This window comes from Protomyctophum parallelum, assembly GCF_964188405.1.
Source record: "Protomyctophum parallelum genome assembly, chromosome: 22".
Lineage (NCBI taxonomy): Eukaryota > Metazoa > Chordata > Actinopteri > Myctophiformes > Myctophidae > Protomyctophum > Protomyctophum parallelum.
This window is the reverse complement of record NC_139714.1, coordinates 17,936,238-17,949,596: the sequence shown is the minus strand read 5'-3', so window position 1 is coordinate 17,949,596 and position 13,359 is coordinate 17,936,238. Positions and strand designations below refer to the sequence as shown.

The window sequence follows — 13,359 nt, the reverse complement described above, 5'->3', positions numbered from 1 at the left end:
GTGATCTTCTGTGGACAGATGTAATTACCAATAATACAAAAAAAAAATCTGCATAATATTTTGTAATAAAAAAGACATATTTAGCCCCATGCTCGAATGCCCCCGCCCCTCTGTCAAAAACAGCTAAAATCCCTAAAACGAAAGAAAGCAGCAAATGAAAGAAATTAACACTCATCTTTTACTTTAAAGTTGTCCTTTAAATAAATACTTTTTGAAACGTCTATGAAAAATGAATGTGGAATTATTTCCTGGTGCCCCCGCTGCTATAGCCATCATTTATCCCAAGATAATACGATAATGAAACACACTAACGTCACACGGCATTGTGTTTTTCCATATAGCAGTGTGGTACATAAATCCTTATTTGACTTTCTGCTGTCACAGCCGTGGCGGTCTTATAATATTCAATAATTCATTTTTCACTCTGTTGCGTCTTCTAATCTAATATTTAGCACATTATAGGATGGAGTTTCTCTCCCGCTCGCGTAACATATTGGATTTATTTTTGTTCAGGTCCCCCACACACATCCAGGTCCATTTCTCTCTATCTCTCTCTTTTTTTCTTTTTTCTTTATAGGGGATAGAACGAGCCTGGAGAGAGAGAGAGAGAGAGAGAGAGAGGAGATGGTCAGTGGGGGTTACATCATGTGATGCCAGAGGTGTGAGTTCTTAAACTGTCAAGGCATCTCTGGCAGAGCAGCGTGAATTATTAAAGAATATATCCTCTGAGATATCGGGGGGAGGGTTGAATATATCGCTGCTGTCCCGTTCACTGCCTGGGGGTATTGTACACACTCTCTCTCCATGTGTTGTCGCTAATGATCTGTGGACGCATCGGCGCCGCTGCTGCTGAATCAAAACCAGTGGTGGAGAGAGTAACTATTAGTACATTTACTTAAGTACTGTCGTATAATTTTCTATAAATTAACTAACTAAATAACTATGGTACTATTTTCACTGAGTCAAGTAAAATGTTTTAGTGATCCCATGCAACAGAAGGTCTTTCACTCAGGGGCTTCTGACTAAATTTAACATCTATTGTTCTAAAAAAACCTTTGAGGCAGCTCAGAGGTGTGAATGAAACCAGATCCTATTGTCTGCCACAAGAACCTGTGTTTTGCATAGCCCTGATAGCAGAGCCGAGAGGAGTTCTTACTCTTAGGCTACTGAGTTACTGGGTCAATACTGTTTTAATTCACTTCCATTTCAGTTCTGTTATAATTAACTACGTTCACTAGAGTGCTCAGTTTCATCTAAAAGACCGGTTTATGTTTTAACTACAATTTGTCATGGGATCTGTAAAGTAGTAATCTGGTGTTTTAATGTAAGGTTAGATACTCATGTCTAGCCAGAGAGGCCCGCCTCTGTAACTCTGTGAAACATGACTCTGGGCTACTTTCATTGGTCAAAAGAGTCAGGAAGTGCCTGGTTCAGCTACTGGAGGAGGGGGGATCAGATCTGTATATAACACCTTGTTTTTCTTGTGAACTAGGCTGTTCGAACGAGTCTAATATTTGGCTCCCCTAGGCTGGTTGGAACAGACATTGGCGTGTACCGTTTTGAGACATGCTTGCTTTGTAGCGAATTGAAATCTCTTTGTGGTTTACCAAATAAACGCTAAGATCCGGAGAAACCTTTGTCCTGCTTTTTCGTCTTCACTCTTCATACTGACTGACACACACGGCGAAAGTATACCACAGTACTGTACTTAACACCTCAAATGCGTCGTCGGGATTAAAAAATAATAATAATGCCGAGCAGATGAGGCAGATTTTACTGTCCAAAACCGAGAGGCATAATCTTCCGTTTACTTCCTCGCGTTGTCACATCTAAAGTCTCTCTAGAAGCGTTTATATTCCAAAACGAGATGCTTGCTTGAAGTTAGAAATGAAGACGGAACATTGCCGTTTTGATCGAAACCATGGAGAGCAACGTAGGTTTAGAGAGAAGAGAGAGTTTAGTCGGGCCATGAACAAGGAAGTAAACTGCAGTGCGCACGCGGGAAACATGTCTGGGATCGCTGAAGAAGGAAAATAACAAACAAATAGATTTCAGCGATCCGTTTGATATCATTAAAAAGGACCTGAAGACGACTGGAAAAGACGTGTATTACAGTAATGTAATGTATTACAGAATCTATTTTCGAGCATGCCTCGTCTCTCCCCCCACCCCCCCACCCCATTTAGGACTGAGGCCGATTCTACACCTTCTAAATCCTGACCTAACTTCTGAACAACTTTTCTATTTGTTTTGTATTGCTATAGCATGTATACTGTATATACAGGCAACAAGAACCCCCAAAGGGGTTCCTGTCCAGAAGGGTAAAAACACCAAAAGGGCTTCCCAATTAATGTTTTACAGTGTCGTTGAATGGGTTTCAGTCTTCTATCCAAAATGTGTGCTTCTCCGGGAACAGGGAAATCAGGCTTCGACTGTAGTAATGCAATTCATCTTTGATCTCGTGTTCTTTTATAAGCTCGCGACTTCTGTGTCTATAAACTATGTGATCCTACATGTTAATTAATCCCTTTATTCAAATCTTATTAAAAAGTATGAAATCAACAAAGTGGAACTGTGAGCCGAGTTTCCTTCAACGCGTCACCTCGGCTGTCAAGGATCAAGTTTAACACACAACAAATCAAATGTTATGTATTACACAGGCTCAGCACTATAGTCTTTCTTCAGAGATTTAGCTGAGCGAGCCTTGCCCACACACGCATGCACGCTCACGCACACTGAGGAATCGCCTCGGTCGTTTCTGACGAAACTAGAGGAAATCCACCGGCAGCCCAGCTAGGGGGAAGACGAAACCTCTGCTGTCTCTCTTCAATAATTCTCAGTGATGGGCCTCTCCTTTGAGCCGCTGGTACAGCGCCGCTCCACTCCCAATTAGAGAAAGGCAAAGACGCTCTCTTTGTTTGTCAGCAAGCATACTAGTAATTAGACAATCCCTGAAAAAATAAATAATTGGCGAGTGCACACGAAAAGGGAATCTGTAATTAAACCCAAATGTCTTTCAAATATTGACACAGATGAGCTCTCCGTGAAGCTCAAAGTAAAGATGAGTAAAGAGCGACGGGCAGGTTGTGGGCATCATTACCGATCCTCAGCCATCGACTGCAGATAACATGTAGGGGCCTGACTCATTTGAGCCCCGTTTTAAATGAATGTACCCTTGAATCAGCCTATAATCCTGTCCCAACATACATGTACCCTGAATCAGCCTATAATCCTGTCCCAACATACATGTACCCTGAATCAGCCTATAATCCTGTCCCAACATACATGTACCAATGAAACAGTTTATAATCCTGTCCCAACATACATGTACCAATGAAACAGTTTATAATCCTGTCGCAACATACATGTAGGCCTACCAATGAATCATCCTATAATCCTGTCCCAACATACATGTACCCTGAATCAGCCTATAATCCTGTCCCAACATACATGTACCCTGAATCAGCCTATAATCCTGTCCCAACATACATGTACCCTGAATCAGCCTATAATCCTGTCCCAACATACATGTACCCTGAATCAGCCTATAATCCTGTCCCAACATACATGTACCAATGAAACAGTTTATAATCCTGTCCCAACATACATGTACCCATGAATCAGCCTATAATCCTGTCCCAACATACATGTACCAATGAAACAGTTTATAATCCTGTCCCAACATACATGTACCCTGAATCAGCCTATAATCCTGTCCCAACATACATGTACCAATGAAACGGTTTATAATCCTGTCCCAACATACATGTACCCTGAATCAGCCTATAATCCTGTCCCAACATACATGTACCAATGAAACAGTTTATAATCCTGTCCCAACATACATGTACCCTGAATCAGCCTATATTCCTGTCCCAACATACATGTACCAATGAAACAGTTTATAATCCTGTCCCAACATACATGTACCCTGAATCAGCCTATATTCCTGTCCCAACATACATGTACCAATGAAACAGTTTATAATCCTGTCCCAACATACATGTACCCATGAATCAGCCTACGTATAATCCTGTCCCAACATACATGTACCAATGAATCAGCCTATAATCCTGTCCCAACATTCATGTACCAATGAATCAGCCTATAATCCTGTCCCAACATACATGTACCAATGAAACAGTTTATAATCCTGTCCCAACATACATGTAGGCCTACCAATGAATCAGCCTATAATCCTGTCCCTGAACATTTGGAGGTATAGTCAAATACCCGTATTAGAATGAAGACGACTAGCTATACCATTCTAGCTGCATTTGACTGTGGGAGGGATGGGGGAAATACATACATAATAGGGCTATGAAACAATTCAAGGCCAACATCCATGTTGGGACAGGATTATAGGCTTATTCATGGTACAATATGTGTTTTGGTCTGGATGTCTCCTTTGAGCAGATACCATTAGGGGCCTGACTCATTTAAGCCACATTTTAAGCAGTCGTAAGTCCTCCTTACTTAATTGCCTCCTCTTGTTGGTGAGGTAAGGGGACTTACCTGGTGAGACCAAGTCATTGGTTTAACCTGTTTAGTCTATAATATTATCTCTCTCTCTGACAAAGTTGCCATCAAATCATTAAGCATATAAAATCGCGTTCAAAGAATGATAGTTCACGAACGTGTTGATATTTTGCCTGCACAACAGTTTGACTGTTTTACACGCTAACCCGCATTTTAATCAACCCCCCTTCACTGCCGAGATTGTTGTATTACCTTTAGAGCATACGCTGAATTATTTGGGCTTTTAATCCGTGAAAATCGAGCGAAAAAAGCTTCTTCCGTTTGTTATGAAAGACCGCACCACCCGCCATCTTGGTACACCCGGAAGACGCAGGACAGGGGCCTCCTCCATGAGGCGTTGAACCCCATTAGTTTGCATTGGCCTCAATTTCCCAGAAGCCCTAGCAGCCCACAGCATGTGACGATTTCCGGTTTCGTCATCAAAACAAATGCATCTAGTCTCTATCTCCGCGGCGAAGACGGATTTTCTTTTTATTTATTACATTACGGCGGATTAAACACATAAAACAAAAGGCGGGTCTGTCGTGTATGGCAGCGACAATAACCTGGAGTAATCCATTCCTGGCACGGAAACTGTTTAAAATAGGACTCGACCTAGATTTGCGCGTGTGTGCATATTCGCGTAAACGCACACTGAAAAGCCTGGTCTTGGGCTTGGCCTTCATGAATGTCATTGTGAACGCGTTCATTTCTGGCGTGTGTGAACATTCAACTTCGTTCAAGAGTGAGTGAGCCTTCCAGACGAAACCCCTGCTAAAACACACCCTAACCAGTCCTTAATATCTAGCGGAAAACCCACCAATAAGCCCTTATCCAACACAAATTAACTAATCTTTCTCAAGCCGCACAATTTCACTGATTATATGCACGCATACAGCAGACACATACAGTCCTACTCACAACGTGTTTACTCAGCTTGTGAGCTATAGTTCAAAATGTTGAATTATTAACTATGAATTGAACTAGTTCGATTTTTGAACTGAACTAGTTCATAAAATAAATGAACTTTCCCAACACTGCGCTCACACATACCCAACAAGCATTCATGCAGGTTGACAAAGTGTTCAAATGGCATTTTCTGTAGTCAGCCGATTTTTGAGAAATTAATGTTTTTTTGCAGCAAACCCATCGCAACAAGACGCCCCCTTCCTCTCAGCGTGTGCCTAATGAGGGTGCAGTGTCTGGCTGCCATGGCAGTGCTTAGCAGCTTCTTAATGACATGTTAATGGTCTGGCTCAGCTGCCTCTCGGCTGCCCAAACAACATTAAACACCCTGTGGTTGATCAATCCCAGTCCACAGAAAACCTGTAATTAGAGAGTGTGAGGGAACTTTGAGTAGAACGGACATGGTGAAGCGAGGTTTCCTTTCCCCCCCGTGAAACAGGACATGGGAGGAGATATAGGCTATGTCAATCTTTAGCTTTGTTATATAATGGGGTAAAATAGCCTCATGTTTTATGTGTCAAACCCCATATACACTCAAGACACGCTCCACATATGGCCAGTACAGAATTCATTCCATATGTTGATCTGACCCCCCCAGGCCAAAGCGCCAGTGCCCGCCCAGCAGTCTGCCGTCACCCAGGCGGATGCGTGCACGTGACCTCACCCTTCAGGGCGATTCAGCTGATCCTGACCCACCACCCATTTGGATTTATTTTCAGAGGTTTTCTTTTTCTTCTTTTCCCTGTGTTGAAAATGATCTATGAAAAATGATCTCCATGTAACCATGGGGATGCGTGGTATGAGAGAGAGACGGCGCGGCTTCCATGACAACTTCAAGGCAAACTCAAACTTAATTGGAAATATTGTCCAGGTAACACTGACAGCCTCTTTCCATGAAACGTGATAACCCGCTTGTAGCTGTGAATAATCCCATTCTTTCTGGCATCAACGTTAAACGCAGTTTGTCACTCTGTCTGACAGTTTTCCAACAACTCCTGGACGGTATACAACTTGATTCTCGCCGCATATGATTGCTGTTGACTTTTAATGCCTCACAGCAGTGGTTTTCAAACAGTTGGTCCTTGAGAGGGTACCGCAGGTGGTCCTTGGCTAAATGATGGAGCGTTGGTAATCAAATGGACCCTTATTAGATCTTGAGAGCATACAATTAAACCAAATGGACCTGTGAGGGGCTGAGGGCCCATTTGGTTTCATATACGCTTTCAAGAATTACATTATTGTTAAACATCTGCATTTACAAGAAGTCTCCACACTCTCCACAGAAGTCTCCCACTGTACCTTCGCCAGGCAGCCTCTGCAGACATTCTTAAAGCACCGCTCAAGAAAAGACACACTTCTACACTTTTTTTGTTGTTCATGTCCTCACTGTATTGCATTACTGCTATTATTTTTAATGTTTTATTCCTTGCTTTTCTTTTCTTTCCTTTCTTTCTCCATTGCTCTGTAAAGCATTTCATGTCATACTTTACTTTACATGTCATACATACTTTGAATAGGAGAGACAGAATTTAATTGCCAGTCAAAGCAAAGACTGGATGATCATGGCACGTCTTCGCAGGACATGCTTGTGTGAGGGTGGAAATGTAGATGTTTTGGTTTTGTTTTAATATGTGATTTTCATGATTTGCTGTGTTTTATAATTATCTCTCTTTTTTTTCTTCAAAAATTCAAAAAACGATGGGCTATAACCCATGTTTTTTTTTTGTTTGTTTTTTTTATCCTCAAAAATGATGAAAAACGGCGTGCTATAGTATGCCGTACGGTATGGGCTATAGCCCATGGTAAAAAATTATGAAAAACGAGGATAAAAAAAAATTCAAAAAACGATGGGCTATAACCCATTTTTTTTTCTTTTTTTTCAAAACCTCAAAAATGATGAAAAACGGCGTGCTATAGTATGCCGTACTAAATTTTACATTTCAACAGTAAAGTAATATATAAAGAAGCGAAACACAAAAGCACAAAAATAACATTTTCGAATTACCTTTGCTTTGATTTTTTAAACTTTCTCTTGCCGACCTCCCACATTTCATTTGATGATTAACAAACAGTGTTGGATCTGTAAGGATCCATTTGGTTACACATGCGTGCGTGCATGTGTACACGCTTCGATATCCAGTGTTGGACCTGTAAGGGTCAATTTGGTTACATGTGTTACACTCTCAGAATGACAGACCTGTAAGGGTCCATTTGGTTACATGTGTTACACTCTCAGACTTACAGACATGGACCAAATGGTCCATTTGGTTACACTAGACCTGTACGTGCCCGTCGGCCACCATATATACTCTCAGAGTTAGACCTGTAAGGGTCCATTTGGTTACATGTGTGTTACACTCTCAGAATGACAGACCTGTAAGGGTCCATTTGGTTACATGTGTTACACTCTCAGAGTTACATTTGGTTAGCGTGTGCATGCGCATGTGTGCCTGTGCGTGTGTAGGTGCATGTGTGTGTGCGTGCGTGTGTGTGTGCACGCTTCAATGACCACTGTTGGACCCCATGGGGATCAGAGATTCTGAGAGTGTAACACATGTAACCAAATGGACCCTTACAGGTCTGTCATTCTGAGAGTGTAACACATGTAACCAAATTGACCCTTACAGGTCCAACACTGGATATCGAAGCGTGTACACATGCACGCACGCACATGTAACCAAATGGATCCTTACAGATCCAACACTGTTTGTTAATCATCGAATGAAATGTGGGAGGTCGGCAAGAGAAAGTTTAAAAAATCAAAGCAAAGGTAATTCGAAAATGTTATTTTTGTGCTTTTGTGTTTCGCTTCTTTATATATTACTTTACTGTTGAAATGTAAAATTTACATTTCAACGAAAGGACCTGTAAAGGACAACACAAAAACTAAGGCACTGGTGTCGTACTTCTGGCTTACCGGAACGGGGTTCAACTCCCTGCAGTGCCCAGCTTGGGACACAATAAACTTGACCTTGACCGCCTGGTGGTGCAGCCTGGGGATATACGGCTTCTGTGGTGCAGGCCAGGGGCAGATGCACTGCGTCTCTGTTGCAGGCCAGGGGCAGATGCACTGCGTCTCTGTTGCAGGCCAGGGGCAGATGCACTGCGTCTCTGGTGCAGGCCAGGGGCAGATGCACTGCGTCTCTGTTGCATGCCAGGGGCAGATGCACTGCGTCTCTGTTGCAGGCCAGGGGCAGATGCACTGCGTCTCTGTTGCAGGCCAGGGGCAGATGCACTGCGTCTCTGTTGCAGGCCAGGGGCAGATGCACTGCGTCTCTGTTGCAGGCCAGGGGCAGATGCACTGCGTCTCTGTTGCAGGCCAGGGGCAGATGCACTGCGTCTCTGTTGCAGGCCAGGGGCAGATGCACTGCGTCTCTGTTGCAGGCCAGGGGTAGATGCACTTTACTGGTGGGACACATGGCTTCTCTGGTCAGCGTGTACTCTGCAATCAGCATGAAATGGCTGGTGCATTAGACAGTCCATCCTGGACATGAAGAGACAGAGCATTGAGAGCAAAGCAGTCAAGACATTTTACAGGTTACATTAATATTTAAGCAAACTCAAATTAACAGAATATCTTCAGTTTACCGTGGTGTTGCTCCCATGGGAATCTGTAACCAAATGGATGTTGAATCGTTGGTGGACTAGGCAGTTCAGCTGGACTGCATTGACAAACCAAATAGCAAACCAAATATAGTATCAACAACATGTTACATAACGACAGAAGATAAAACTCAAAACATGAACAGCAATTAATACCATTCTTACGTCTTCCTTGGCTTAGGTTTTTGCATATATGTTGGCAAGTCGTCAATAGATGTGTAGAAATAAAACATAATAACCTTTTGCTTTTAATAGGAGAATCCTCCCCATCTGTCCCAAGGTCAGTGTGCAGAACCGCTTCAGGTAGCTTTAACCTTGTCTCATTGTAATCATCTGCAACATAATAACAAGTACTTAGTTAACATTGACTGTCCCTCTCAATTAACTGGTGTGTTGGAACAGCTCAAACAGAACTGGTTACATTTCAATAATGAAGGCTGAAAGTTTTATCCTATAGTTGTATCCTGTAGTTTTATCCTATAGTTTTATCCTGTAGTTATAGTAATTTATTCTGTAGTTTTATCCTATAGTCAGTTTTATATATATAATATAAATATAATATGGGTGCATATATGCACCCATATTTGTAAATATATATATGTATACCATTACCATACCATGGCCTTAAGGAGACTCATTCTGGCCCTCCGTGAGCTATAAAAAACATTTGGGGTGTCTTGCTTTCGCCAGCCCAATCCTCTATCTTTTCTATTTGTTATTATCACGACTCCATCCGTCCGAGCCTCAAGCTGTTCACCCGCCCGGTGCAGAGAGTAGATCAGAGCCAAGCATGCTGCTTCCCTCCTTATCAAAGCCTTCGCGGGCTGCTGAGCTCCAGGTTCTATAAATAGAATGTGAGGGAGATTGGCATCGATTTCCCCCCCCTCACCCACGGTGTCGACGGACCCCGGCCCCGATTGACAGCATGGCGTGGCGGCTTTCGCTGCCGCTGCGCCGCCGAGGGAATCCGCCAGACTGCGTATATGATGAGATGAGATGGGAAGAGATAACGTCTGACAAGAGCCTCCAAAACAAGCACCCCGCGCTCTCTAATCACCCCCGTCTACCCTCCTCCTCTCTGCACCCCCTTCTTCTTCTCCACTAAAAGTAATTACCACACGTTCACGTGGGCGCACGCACGTAGACGAGCACGTGCACGCACACACACACACACACCACTGAGCATGTAATAGGATTCTGGCTGGCTGAGAGCCCACCTGGTGGGGGTCTCCTGCCAAGTTAGAACTTTGTGCCCGACGAAAAGGTCCATCTGGTTGCACACACACACACACACACACACACACACACACACACACACACACACACACACAGAGTGGTGTGTGTGTGTGTGTGTGTGTGTGTGTGTGTGTGTGTGTGTGTGTGTGTGAGACACAGACAGACAGACCTGTATCGATTCTGCGGGGTACCATTCAGTCAGACAGCAGCACAGCGCTTACAATACAGGTGCATGGGAAAGAAGTAGTGAAACAACATTGAAAACATCTAGACACTATCAGCAATGAACAACATACCACCCGCACACGCACACACACACGCGTGCACGGAGCATGGGTTTGAAGGTATACAGGGTAAGTGATATTTTTAAGTGGTGCACCCACTTCATTAAGTAGCTTTGTGGGTGCCTGGCTGGCTGGCTGGCTGGCTGTGTCTGAGCACGGAAAAAGCATTTGGTTGGTTATCAAAAGCAAGTGTCACTGTTGTGCAGCCTAACACATACACATATTGACTGTATGTGATTTCAGGTGTATCTGTACAGTACTGTACAGTACAGTACAGTACAGTACAGTACACAGGTCTGGATATTCCGGGGACCTGGGGACCCCCACACGGTAACTGTCATCTCTCGGGGCGGCTGGCCGGAACCGGGCCGGCACCCTGGGCGTGTTCCTGCGAGTCTGGAAATACCGGGGACCCCCCAGGGACCCCCACACGGAGTTGCACCACTTACTTTTTTTTTAAACAAAAAGTATTTTGAAGGTGAATTGTTCCAGTTCCAATTGTGTCTGCTCATTTCTTTGTGTCATCACTGACTGCGTTCTCTATTCTGATTGGATAACATTGGTATCTCGACCTAAAAATGCATGTTCTAGTATAGTAAGTTACCGTCACAATATATATATATATATATATGTAGCTTAACACAAGTATTTTAAACAAGTAGGCTAAATCATTTTAATACTTCTTCCACCACTGATGATTAGTCTATTATAAAGCCACAATAATGGATAATGGCCCTGCTGTAATGCACAATTCACTTAAACCGCCATTAAAGAGGAGAACTGCATTTCAGAGAGGTTTGCCGTTGCGTCCTGGTTGCATCAGAATACCAGCGCTACTGTCTGGACTCTGGAGCCACTATAGGAGCAGATTGCTGCAGATGCGGGCAGCACAGACAGGCTAAAACATTGTCAGTTAAATGAAGAGTTTACTTCTGCCCTGCATGCGGTGTGGAAATCAGGTTTAAATAATCGTTTGTACCGGGCGTCAACGAGGCTCTGAAACCGCAGTGACTGTGAGAGGTTAGATTAACCACACTATGTGTGCACTTGTGAAATGTTGTACTTGTGTTCCCCTTGTGTTATGCATCTTATGTTTTGTTTGTCACTGATGTTTCGTGTGTGGCTACAGCAGGGGTATTTTTCGGAAACCCAGACGTTTGTAGCAAGGGTATAAGCCCAAGACAAATTTCCCTTGTGGACAATAAAGTTTACCGTGACCTTGGCTAACACTGCATCTATGGAACTGTGATTATTTTTGAACAAGCAGCCTGTTCCAAACTCGATTAAGGTCGATTGTGAACAAATACTATATCCGTGAGTGTGTCCGAAACGGTTGAGAAATGGTGAAAACCAACCAATCTGTTTTTGTGCTCGGACAGATCCAGGGACACACATAGCTCTGTAATGGAGTGGTTGCACCACTCAAAAAAAGTAATTCACACACACACACACACACACACACACACACACACACACACACACACACACACACACACACACACACACACACACACCATAACAATAAAACACACCATGAAAATAAAATGTAACAAAAACAAAAGAGCAGAGCACCCCTCCTAAGCAGCGTTGCAGATTCTCCACATGACATACCTGTAGGGGTGAAATCATAAAATACATTCATTAATCAAACCAATATCAACTACATGCTGCCATGCGGCCTGTTAGTTTGCCAACTGACAACAGCATTCGAGTTAGAGTTATTTAAAGCTGCCTGCAAACTTTCTTTTCTACCCCAGATTTGATTGATTTGATCACCATAGCAACCCCAGCCTAGGCCTGATTAGGTAAATTCCCAACACTTGCTAAATCCTCCAAACTTGGAATCAATCTCCACTCACACTCATCTCAGTCATGTAGCTACAGAGACACATCCCAGGCACACTTTGGTATGCCAATATTGCCTTTCCAACAGATTTTCATATAATAAAAAAATAAAAAAGATCATCAATTATTAATATTAATAATCGATTTCGGGTCCCATTAACGATTAATCGATTAATCAAACACATCCCTAGAAAATAGCTGTGCAGCGACGCTCCCCGTCTAACCTGACAGAGCTTGAGGGGATCTGCAGAGAAGAAGGGGGAAAATACCCCAAATTCAAGTGCTGTGTTAAGGCTGTAATTGCTGCCAAAGGTGCCTCGACTTAGTACTAAGACAAGAGTGTGAATACTTATGTACATTTTCCAGTTTCTTATTTTTAATAAATTAACAAAATATTCACTTCATCATTATGGGGTATTGTGTGTAGATTGATGAGGAAAAACGACAAATGTAATCCCTTTTGAAATGAGGCTGTAACAAAACAAAATATGGTAAAAGTGTGAATACTTTCCGGATTCACTGTATTTGCACCATTTACCATGTAAGTGTTAGTTGCAGCACTACACAGTAAAATAACCATGTGTTCATTTATCCATTTCCAAGTAGAGAGTGTACCATTGTAACCAATTCGACCCACAAGAATCTCAAGATTTAAAAAAGGTAGGCTACAATAGACAATTCAGCCACTAGATTTCGCACTCTCAACACCTCTGTTGCATGTAAGGTTTCTTGCTTCCCTGACTCACATCTGTAAGGCAGCAATTTGCAACACTGTAATGTGGCAGCTGCCTCGAAGCGTTCTTTTAGGTAGGGGTAAAAGTACAGCTCCCAACAAAAATGTAAGCACATGGATAATGGTATTTCACAATGATAATCTTTGTGAAAACTTTATTTTTTATCCCACTAC

The 13,359-nt window shown here is 42.8% G+C and overlaps 1 long non-coding RNA gene across 1 annotated transcript; it reads right to left on the bottom strand.

Annotated features, from left to right (window-relative positions):
- Positions 1–8,715: 8,715 nt before the first annotated feature.
- On the bottom strand, positions 8,716–9,411 carry LOC310853416. Its single transcript, XR_014568785.1, has 3 exons — positions 9,327–9,411; positions 9,073–9,146; positions 8,716–8,968 (listed from the first exon to the last, which is right to left on the bottom strand). It is a non-coding gene; the product is annotated as an uncharacterized lncRNA (long non-coding RNA).
- Between the last annotated feature and the right edge of the window lie 3,948 nt (positions 9,412–13,359).